A 12,576-nucleotide genomic window follows, 5' to 3' on the forward strand; every position below is an offset into this window, starting at 1 on the left:
TCGATACGCGTGTGGAAATTTTGCAATTTGTTTGTTCACATGCGTTATGTCCGGATACTTGTGTTAATCTAAGAATAAAATAATTATCATTCAAGTTGTAGTAGTAATCAAGTAAGTAGTAGTCAATAGTTTTATTTTGTAACTTTTTCCTTATCCAGACTTTCTCGTCGCTCAGCGACAATATTTTTTCGAATTCCGTAGATTCATTTCCAATGTGCTCGATAGTCGTGTGAGGCACGAAATCTGTGATTTTTTTTTTATGTTTATTAAATAAAGTCATTGATATAAAAATATATAAATATTTAAAAGTAAATGTATATTATTTATATGTGTAGCTGTTGTAGTGTCTCGCTACTCTCGCTACATTACGGCTGGCGGCGCACAGTGGCTCCAATTACTTGGGGCTGTGTTGATAATCGTCAGTCGTAACGTAAACCCTTTAAACGACCGGCGTTGGTTATAATTGGCTCAATCAGCATTGTTTTGTGGCTTCACCTGTGACTGATCTATGAAATTAATCACCAAATATACTGTAGTTAAACTAAGGTAAAAGCCCAATGACAAATTACAGTGAGAAATAGGCTAACACCGCAACTATGAAAGTGTCCAACTAGAGAACAAATCGAACTATTTTTAGTAATACTTATAGTTTAATTTTGTGTTTTTTCAGTACCTAGTCACACTACTATAATATAAAATTACATTATAAAATGAAATAGATGTCATATACCTTCCTATTATAGAAGAAATTACAGATACTTATACCGTAATCCCGTAAAGGATTAGTATAGGAGGTGCAAGCACGTACTGCTCGCCCTTAGAGTTGATCAAAGGCGCCTAGCCTTTCAAAAGATTGCATATAATTATACATTATACTCAAGAATTTGGGATGGGTACCGCCTTGGCCGGGTGGAGGTCATTAGGTTAGGCGCGTAAGCTAAATAGGCCTTTTCGATTCCAGTCACGGCCATTGGAGAGCTTGGTCGGTTTTCCTTTAGTATATATAAAAGTTGTCCGCAGAAATCACGAAGCGTCTGGTTGACGTAACTGGTAGAGTATATATCTTCATCTTCATCATCATCATCATCATCATCATCATCATCATCATCATCATCATATCAGCCTTTTATCGCCCACTGCTGAGCATAGGCCTCTCTTCGAGTGCGCCACTTATCCCGGTCCCGAGCCAATCTCATCCAGAAGTGATCCGCAATCTTCCGAATGTCGTCCACCCAAGTTAGTCCGCCCTAGTTCGGCCTTTAGCCTCGCATGGATATGTGCCGCGATCTTCCTTCACAAACTTCCTTGAGATATGACCTTCGTCCCTATGCAGAGCTCTAATTAGTTGCACTTGTCCTTTTATGGCACTAGTTTAAAGTAAAATCGATATCGTCCATTCTAAAGTAGCGAGTTTACTTATATAAGTATATACTGAACTAAAAAATAGTCACTGGATTAACACAATGTAGGTTATGTAATACTTCAACATTTATTCAGCAAATAGGCCACAAGGGTACTTTTACACGTCAACATTGAATTTACATACAAGCAAAAATATTAACAATACATCAACAATTTAAAAAAATACAACTAACTGCAACTACCAACACAAACTAACGTATTACGAGTAGGTACAAGTACTTAGAGATGTATAATATGGTCTTTTAATGTCGAATTACATAAAAAAAACTATAATAATAATATATCGCATGCTACACCCACGCTCGTCAGTTATGAGACTGTACATCCCACGGTAGTGTGGAGGCCGAGGCTTCCTAAACGCCAAGGATCTCCACAACCACGAGGTGTACAATCTCAGGAACAATTTCCTTAACAACGAGTGTGGGATGCATCGTGATGTGGTGGCAGTAGATAGGAACCTCACGCCGCTTTCCTTGGCAAACGAGAACTGGCGCAAACCTGTGGTACTAAGTACTGCGGATCGCAAGGCGGCATGGGAGAGTAAGGTGCTACACGGACGGTTCTACAAGGCCCTCACGGGACCCGATGTGGACCTGCTCGCGTCGGTGAACTGGTTACGATTCGGGGACCTCTTCGGAGAAACCGAGGGTTTTGCCTGTGCAATTGCGGACGAAGTGATGATGACGAACAACTATCGGAAATATATCCTGAAGGACGGTACGGTCGACATCTGTCGGGCATGCCGCCGTCCCGGAGAGTCACTCAGGCATATCATTTCCGGTTGCTCTCATCTTGCTAACGGCGAGTACTTGCACAGACATAATCTCGTAGCCAGGATTATTCACCAGCAACTTGCTCTTCTATATGACCTTGTGGACCGCGAAGTACCGTACTACAAGTACTTACCTGCGCCTGTTCTCGAGAATGGTCGTGCCACGCTCTATTGGGATCGATCTATCATCACAGGACTATTGTAGCCAATAAGCCTGATATTGTGATAATAGATCGATCGCAACGTCGGGCCGTGCTCGTTGACATCACCATCCCCCACGATGAGAATCTCGTGAAGGCCGAGAAGGACAAGTCCAGTAAGTACCTAGACTTGGCTCACGAGATAACCGCCATGTGGGATGTTGATTCGACGATCATTGTCCCGATAGTCGTTTCAGTAAACGGTCTAATAGCGAAGAGTCTCGACCAACACCTTGAGAGACTCTCGCTAGGTGGTTGGATCAAGGGTCAGATGCAGAAGGCGGTGATCTTGGACACAGCGCGGATAGTCCGCCGGTTCCTCTCTCTGCAGCCCTGACCACCGGTAGCTTGGGCCTTGCCCCGCTGCTGGCGGCACCCTAGGTTAGGTTTTTTATAGTGTGTTTATATTATTTTTTATTGTTTTGTAAGTGTTTTTATATTTTACTTGTATATTCATATTATAAAATAGCCTAACTTAAGATGAGAAATAAATAAAGAGAATATAAAAAATACAGATACAAAAACACAAAAAAAAAATATCTATAATATTTAGAGGTGTAATGACTCATACAAACTAATTAAAAATGAAAGACTTTATAGAGTTCCCTAGTAATTGCTGTATGCTTTTGCTATTCCTAAAATTCTTTATGTTATTGTAGATGCTTATTATTGAAGATAGAAGTTTTCGTAATTAATTAACCACTCATTCAAAACCCTTCATGCCAAGAAGGATAAGACAATTTCTTTAACACAAAAAATCAAAAACAATTGCGTTTCGAATACAACTCCACACATTTCTCGACCTTCTGGATGTAGCTCATCCACTTTCAATAGAACTAAATTAATTGAAAGCAAAATTAGCGACGGCGATCTTAAAGGTGCCGCTCGTCTTCTTTTCACAAACGACGAGCTATCGCCAGATACTCCCGATACCCTCTCGGCCTTACGATCTAAACATCCCCCGGCTCCTTCAGTACCACACTCGTTTGCCCCACCTACAGCTGACCAGGCCTGCCTCCAAATCGAAGGCAAAGACGTTATTGACGCCATATTTTCTTTCAAAGCCGGTTCGGCGGCAGGCCTGGATGGGATCTCGCCCCAACATTTGAAAGATCTTATTTCTCATTCCGTGGGCGACGCAGGTGAGCAGCTTGTCTGTTCCCTTACTAAATTAATAAATTTTATGTTTTCAGGCAAAATTAACACTAATATCGTCCCGATTCTATACGGGGCAAACCTGATCGCCCTAACCAAAAAGGACGGAGGGGTGAGACCCATTGCGGTGGGGTCAACTTTACGACGTCTGGCTTCAAAAATTGCGGTTAGACACATTAGATCAAAATTACAATCCCTTTTTGAACCAATACAGCTAGGTTTCGGCACGAAAGGTGGGTGCGAGGCAGCCGTCCATGCCCTAAGGACCTACCTTTCACTCGATGATTGCGAAATTGTTGTCAAAATTGACGTTAAAAATGCTTTTAATTCGGTTAGTAGAGACACCTTGCTGACAGAAGTTAAGGACAAAATTCCGGAACTATACAATTACCTTTTCTTTTGCTATTCAGACTCATCTAAATTAATGTACAAGTCACATGAATTATCTTCCGAGGTTGGCTGTCAGCAGGGTGACCCTCTCGGGCCAGCAATTTTTAGTTTGGCTATAAATCCAATTATCAAAAATTTAAAATCAAAATTCAATGTGTGGTACTTAGATGACGGAACCCTAGGAGGTGACGTGAATACTGTACTCTCTGATTTGTCTTTTATTAAGAGTAGTTTCGAAAATATTGGTTTAGAACTGAATTTCAGCAAATGCGAACTCTTTATTCAAAAATCTTCTTGTACTTTGACCAACTTACAACCCAAATTTGACGATCTGACTCCCAATATCAAATCAGTAGACAAGTATTCTCTTTGCCTCCTGGGTTCTCCTATATTCGAAGAATCTTTTCCCGATTATATTTCTAACTCCATAACTAAATTCAAAAGTCACACGGATCGCTTACTCGAAATTAGCCCTCATTATGCTCTTGTGATTCTTAAATTCTGCCTTTTTGTCCCTAAATTTACGTATGTGCTCCGCTGTTGTCCTTTCTGGAAACATCAAAATTTATTGTCGCCCATAGATGATTTGATCAAAATTAGTTTAGAGACGATTCTAAACATTCAGCTAAGTGAGCCTTCCTGGTCTCAAGCGTCCCTCCCCATTCGATTTGGAGGTTTAGGAATTCGCAAAATTTCCAGTGTGGCTTCCCCAGCCTTTTTGGCGTCCACTCATAGAACGTCTGGTCTCATAGGAAATATCTTAAGGGCTTTGCCCACAAACTGTGAGATTGCGGGCTTTGAGGACGCCAAAAATGCTTTTAAAATTGCTTGCCCAGGCAAACAATTTCCAGACAACCCAAATTCACAAAGGAGTTGGGATAATGTTTACTGTGATTTAACTTACAATACTCTCCTAAACAACTGTACAGGTCCAGACCGCGCGAGGCTTTTGGCGGTCGGAGCCCGGGAAGCCGGTTACTGGCTACATGCCCATCCTTCGCCCAATACTGGTACTTTCTTGGATCCGGCCTCCCTTAGACTGGCGACTGGTTTGCGACTCGGGGTTTCGGTGTGTACGCCACACATATGCTCTTGTGGCACGGACGTGGACCGACTGGGACACCACGGATTATCTTGTCAAAAAAGTGCAGGCCGTTTTTCGAGACATGCGTCGCTTAATGACATAGTCCGTCGGTCTCTTGCCACCATCAATGTGCCTGCTCTTCTTGAGCCGACTGGCATTATCAGAGATGATGGCAAGAGGCCCGATGGAGTGTCCTTAGTTCCTTGGAGCTTGGGACGGATGTTGGTGTGGGATGCTACCTGCGTAGACACACTGGCACCGTCCCACCTCCAACGGACTACTGTAAAAGCGGGCGGAGCGGCGGAAAGCGCCGAAATTCTAAAACGTAACAAATATAAGAGCCTCGGTAGAGAGTACCATTTTGTACCATTTGGTGTTGAAACTCTAGGTCCATGGGGTCCCAGCGCGCATAAGTTGTTCGCAGAAATCGCGAAGCGTCTGGTTGACGTAACTGGTGACCGAAGAGCTGGCGGCTACCTCGCACAACGTATCAGCATTGCGATACAGCGAGGAAATGCCGCCAGCATCCTTGGTACAATGCCTCAAGGGCCTATTTTAGATTTAAGCTAGTTATTAATTTCGTTTAGTAGTACCACTGTATATATATTGTATGTAAATAAATGTTTTAAATTATTAACCACTTTGAATAATTTAGTACAACTGGCTGTAAAAAATCATCAAAATGTTGATTTATAATTTAATTTACACCTCATTCAAATTTTATATAATTTCACAAAATATAAACAAAAGACGGACGCCGGAGGTTGTTGGAAGGAGCAACCCTCATAAATCAATTACGTCCCATTTATAATAGGTACTATTGATGAGGTTTACCATAGCCCATTTAAATTTATTGTGGTGAAGAGAAGCTACTACAACCCTTTAGGTTAGGGTGATGTAGCTAAGTGAACAGTGACGAAATAATATTTACCAGCTTTTAAAATTGGCTAATATAAAGCGACAGAAATATACATTTTATAAAAAAAATCAGGATATTCAGGAAAAGTATAAAAGAAATTGCCGTAAAGATGACAATATGAAGACGTTGATGCGGCCGGCGTCACAATACATTTCCTTGCGTTGCACATGGCATGTGACTGCTGCATTTCTTATTTTCTGTGGCACGTAAAGCGTTCAATCTGTCACACATTCTATTTAGGAGATTGACAGTGAAATCACCCACGTCAACGCTGCAGCAGTAACGTTGAAGCAGTAATACTGCAACGGTCATCCGAATGTCACCTTAGGATATTTCGCTTCCGAAAGACTCGTGTAAGACATTTCAGCACTCGTACAAAATACTTAACAAAAGAGGTACCTATTTGATTGTAGGTATGTATTCCGAAAACGGACACTGATAGAATGTTGTTATATTTGACTTTCGGAATCTACCTTGCACACGTGTATCAAAATAGGTACTTATGCAAATACAACACAATTAACATGATTTGATGAGGTCAATGATTTGTTCCATCAATAAATCCGTTTCGCAGTAACAGAAATGAATACTGTTTTGTTCTTATACTTATGTAAAAAATGTTATCTTAATTTACAGGTGGATATTATTCGGGATTCCTCGAGACAATCCCGACGTAATTTTTCCTGAACCAAAATTAGACGGTATTAATATTTAAGTATTTATTTTAAACTTTGTTGCGCATCAAAAAATGTAAAAACAGCGGACTTAAAACATCATGGCATTCTCTACCAGGCCAGTCAACCATATTTTATTGATTGACGATCGTTGACACTATTAAACTCAGGAAAGTAAATAATGAGTTATAAATTAACAGGAACGTGATTTATAAAAAAAATCTAAAATGTCGCTTGTTTGCTGTTGTTGCTGTCGCCATCCGAATATAACCTTAAGACCCATTAATGCGTCCTGTAATCTGGGCCGTCCTGTAACCGTGACCAACAGATAAGCCTTAACGTAACTATCCAATCCCTTGTTATGAGTATCAGCAGTATGGCATCTTATTCACCTTATTAGTTCTTATATACGATCTAAGAGCCAACCCGGAAAAAGGTAATCTATTTATAGAACTACGGAGCCACTGTTTGTATTAGCTAGTGCGCCATACTTTTTGGGGTTCCGTACTCAAAGGGTACAAACGGGACCCTATTACTAAGACTTCTGTGTCCGTCTGTCTGTCACCAGGCTGTATTTCATGAACCGTGATAGCTACACATTTGAAATTTTCTCAGATGATGTATTTCTGCTGCCGCTATAACAACATATACTAAGAAGTACGGAACCCCTAGGTGGGCGAGTCCGACTCACACTTGTCTGGTTTTTTATTACTTGATACGGGAACTTGGCGCCCGTTCATCGGTGGCGAGTCAGCAAAGAATTTTAAAATCAATTGAAAGTGTGCATTTTATAGAGATCTTAAGCAGTGTTGAATGGGTAAGTTCTTAATCATGTCTATCGGTTTCACCATGGTTTACACTATTTTTATGGATGAGTTGCCTGTCAAAGTAACTAGAATGGTTTATTACTTTTCACAAAATTGTATCCTTTTTCCGAGGCCAGCCCTCCGTCTATTAATACGATTTCGGGAAACGTATCGGGAAAGATTCGCTTTCCTGCCTTTACTTAATATTATACTGAGATAACCAATAATGTAACCGCAGGTTAAATATAGAAACGAACAATAATAGATAAGTAGATGAAATAATATAAAAGCATAAAATAATAATGTACATACGAAAATATTTTTGAATGCTCTTAATTTCTTATTAACGATAAGATTTTATCAATAAATATGTTCTTAGTTTTTGAAATATTTAATTATAACATATCAGGACGCCCGCTACGCGAAAGGACAAGAGCCTAAAGGATAACTCACGCTAGAACGGTCCGGGCCCGGGTCGGGGCAACCGACACTTCGTTTTCTATGACAGGTGCCCGGTGATCACGTGATGCTTTCTATAGGAAACTTTCGTGCCGTTCTGACATAAGTCATTATTAGGGTTTGCAATCCGGATCCGAAATGTATGAAATTATCCGGATCTGGATCCGGATCCGCGGATCTTCCCATACATTTCGGATCCGTCGTGCAAACCCTAGTCATTATGTATGTGCCTATAGGCACTTAATACCTATACATAATAGAATAAGTACTAAAGTGTCATTCTATGGAACTTGCTAACTATGTAAACAAAAGTCACTAGTAAATTCATCATTCAGAGACAATTTCAATATGGCGGTTTGTTTATATAATTAGCAAGTTCCATAGAATGACACTTTACTACTTACTACTTACTTACTAGTTTGGTGCGATGACTCAAATTAAAATGAGTCTTGATGGCCTCCAAGACAAGCGTCCTGCGCGGATTCACGCCAGCTTTCACTGACGCCGAGCTCCCGGAGATCTTTTCTTTTTCTTTTTTTATTTTATTGCTTGTGAGAAATGGGTTACATTGCCAGTAATTACTATTGTAACAATATTTCACGGACTCACCAAGACTCTACCTTTACAGGTGTACAAACAAATATTTCCTATGTTACCTACATAACAAATGATGTCAAGTATTAATACAATCATAAATCACAATCTTAAAGTCTTATTAACAACTCATGCAATAACAAAACGAAATAAAATAAAATACAAATAAATACAAATAATCCTCTTCTCCATTCTGATCTGCCTCCATTCTATCCGCCCACCTATACTTAGAGCTGTTACCCACTGACGTCCAGTTTTTTGTGTGCGGTTTTTTGCAGGGTCCCGTTTTAGTAGTATAGGTGCTAATATAGTAACTTTCACACGAAGATTCTATTTGCGGGATCCTGCAAAAAACCGTACCCGCAGAAAACAAGACGTCTGTGGGAAACAGCGCTTAGGATGACCTACAGGACGGCGGCGTCGATTCTTTTCGTTACAGCACGATCTTCACCCATTCTTTCGTGGTCGCCCAGCCAACGGAGACGATGTGCTTTGGGTGAGAACCCATAATATTCGGTTCGGCTATGAGTTCTTCGTTTTCGACATTTTTCCGAATCCTCCAACTGCCATCATCTCTTAAGGCTTTATTTTCGAAGACCTAATTTTCGAAGCACATCTATTATCAAAAAACCGGCCAAGTGCGAGTCGGACTCGTGCACGAAGGGTTCGGTACCATTACGCAAAAAACGGCAAAAAATCACGTTTGTTGTATGGGAGCCTCACTTAAATATTTATTTTATTCTGTTTTTAGTATTTGTTGTTATAGCAACAGAAATACATCATCTGTAAAAAATTCAATTGCCTAACTATCACGGTTCATGAGATACAGCATTGTGACAGACATACAGACAGACAGACGGACAGCGGAGTCTTAGTAATAGGGTCCCGTGTTTACCCTTTGGGTACGGAACCCTAAAAAGTGTATCTCTCCTCAAAGGTCCTTAACAGCTTAAAACACGAACGGATTAAAATTTAATTTAGGTACATATATTTTAATTAACAATTTCCTTACACCACGAGTCTTAGAAACAGTGAGCTATGTGGTTAAAAGGGAAAAATGGATACTTCTTCGGGTCTGACCCTTTCACCCTCCCTGAGGGTTCGTATTCGTCCTGTCCCGTTAACAGTATGCTCATGTCGTATTAAAACTCATTTACCACAAACACGGTCAATTAAAATTTATGGGTCCTAAAATTTTGTTCACACTCAGCAGTGTACCTTTACGTTTATAGCCTCAATTTTAATTAGGTTAGTATAAGGTAAGTACCCCTATTAACGAGCCCATTAAAATCGGCAGTGATTACCGCGGTATGTACAAAAAGGCGTTTTGATTTTCATAGTAATGGTGAATATTATAGAAAGACTAAGACTTAATATAAATTCTGAATTATGATATTTATGGTTCCCAAATACTCAATTTGTAAATACATATTTGCTTGCCAATAGTAAAAAATAGGAATTTCAAAATTCGGTGTTGGGTTCCATTTTTTGGTGTGGTTCCTAATTTCGAGGTATACCTCGGTAATAGCGGAAGCGGTATTTTAAGTTCGAAGGGTTGTATATTCATATGTAAATACACATTTCCATAACTCTTGATATTTTTGAAATATTTAACCATCTATAAAGCTAAAGAGCTATTAACGTGTTATGAAATCTATTCAAGAACTCTTAATTTTGACTACAGTTTTAAGCACTTAACTGGAGGTTTTCTTGGAAACCATTATATGAGAATCTTGTTTAAATATTGATATAAAGACAAAAGCATGGTTGTCAAGTCTGTTTTATACAATGTTTTGTAATATTTAGAATCTTCCATTTTGATTTGTATTCAAAATATACACGATTTTTATTCCTCGTAAATGAGTTTTGCAATAATGTGAATTAAACCGTTTAGCGATGGTTACAAAAGACATCACTCGGTAATAAGATGTATGGGAACCTAATACCGACCCACCTACAACTTTGGTAGGAAATAAATAGGTTCAGATTAGATTACATTAGATGATTTATTTCATGAAAGACAATTACATAATAAGTTTGCATTGATGTCAAAAATATAAGAATTTCTATTATGATCGTCAAAGTAAAAAAAAGAAAAAATGAAAATAATAACAATAATAATGAAATAAGATTATAGCTCCAATAAGGATCTTCAACACAATTAGAATAAGAGTAAGTAGGTAAATACTTACAAATCCAAAATATAAATTCACAAACAAAATACGAATAATATCTCCCAATAAGAATCGTCAACACATAACAATATAAAAAACAATAACATATGTAGTATCTCCCAAAAAGGATCGTCTTTATGATAAAGAAAACAATGTCAATAAGAAACAATAAGAATAAAACAATTTCTGAATCAAAATGTCCTTTCCATGAACTCCTTTACTGAGTACATAGGGTTTTCCAACAAAAGGTTTCTCAATTTACGCCTGAATATTTCGTCGCATTGCTCGTTTCTTATCTCGGCAGGTAGGTGCTCGAAATAAGTAGGTTCGATGATTCGTGGGTTCCTTTTTGAAAGCACCAAGCGACGAGGAACTATCATCCTAAGACGACCTGTGTTACGCAGTTGTTTACCTGGAAAATCTACACGAGAAAATTGAGCAATATTGTTTCTGACGTATATTATTAAGTCAAACAGGTGTTGTGAGTAGTGAGTCATTATGCGTTCCGAAATAAAAAGTTCTTTACATGGGTGTCTCTGTTTTACTCCAGCAAGTGTACGAATTGCTCTCTTCTGAACTATCAGGACTCTTTTGGCATCAGCATTCATAATATAATTATCATAAAACCTATTGTATTATTTTAATTAGAACACATAATACACAAACATACAATATTAATTTATTTTAATATTTGATTTCCCATATCTTGTATCATTGGATGTTGATGGGCATTTATTTGTGTGTTGAACACAGACATTTTTTCCTAAGTCATGGGTGTTTTCTATGTATATAAGTACGTATTTATCTATATAAGTATGTATATCGTCGCCTAGTATCCATAGTACAAGCTTTGCATAGTTTGGGGCTATGTCGGTCTGTGTAAGATGTCATAGACCGACTTTTTAATGCCTACAATTTCTTGTCGGTCTATAATTTATTAATTTTATGTAGATACTCGTATAGGTACAGCATGTACTTTTGATACGACCACATATATATTATCTAAGTGTAGTTAGTAGGTGTAGGCTCAAAGGAATAAATTTTCATTATTATGTTTTACTAAAAATCCTCTTATGTTACTTTAAAGTAAAAAAAAAAAAAAAATTAATGGAATCTAATGATTGGAAATTAGATTAAATATAATACCTACTATTTATTTAACTACTATTGTCAAATAAAAATAAGTAGGTAATAAATAAGGAACTAAAAATGCGATGGGTTTATCTACCCTCGTAAATAGGAACCCTTATCCGCGGTATTTGGGTAACAAAAATTATCAATTACCACGGTAATAGGCGATTTCGACGTTTTGGTTTTAATAATATTTTTTTCTATATAATTGGCCAAAACAAGTCCAAAAATGAATGGAATATAAATTTGGATAGGTATACAAACTATCATAAAAAAATATGTCTTTGTTCATACAGAGCCAGCTTATGTTTCATTTTTGGCTGTCTTTGTAAAAGTTGCTTAACCCCCTCGTTAATAGGGGTACTTACCTTATTTATTGTTTTGGTAAACTTTACAATTTTACATCATTGATTTGTCTTCTATTATATTGAGTACTAGCGACTCGCCCTGGCTTCGCACGGGTAAACAAATTATACACCTAAACCTTCCTCAAGAATCACTCTATTGATAGGTGAAAACCGCATGATAAATTCGTTCAGTAGTATTTGAGTTTATCGCGAACATACAAACACACAAAAAGACAGACGCGGCGGGGGACTTTGTTTTATAAGGTGTAGTGATAGTGATGATACCTAATCGAAAAGAAATCAAATCAATATGACAATAGAGATGAGACAATTTTTTAACACGTAATTCATTAATTCGTAATTAATCGAAAGGGCCCAACGCTCTGTACAAAGTGATGCTCAAAAAATCCTATCGGTTTCCAACCTCTGATCTTTACGCCCAAGCTCAA

The 12,576-nt window shown here is 38.3% G+C and overlaps 1 long non-coding RNA gene across 1 annotated transcript in view; it reads right to left on the bottom strand.

Annotated features, from left to right (window-relative positions):
• Window positions 1-12,576, bottom strand: part of LOC134792184 (uncharacterized) — a 596,557-nt gene that overhangs the window by 529,771 nt on the left and 54,210 nt on the right. The window lies entirely within an intron of this gene.

Source organism: Cydia splendana, chromosome 7 (assembly GCF_910591565.1).
Source record: "Cydia splendana chromosome 7, ilCydSple1.2, whole genome shotgun sequence".
NCBI classification, from domain to species: domain Eukaryota; kingdom Metazoa; phylum Arthropoda; class Insecta; order Lepidoptera; family Tortricidae; genus Cydia; species Cydia splendana.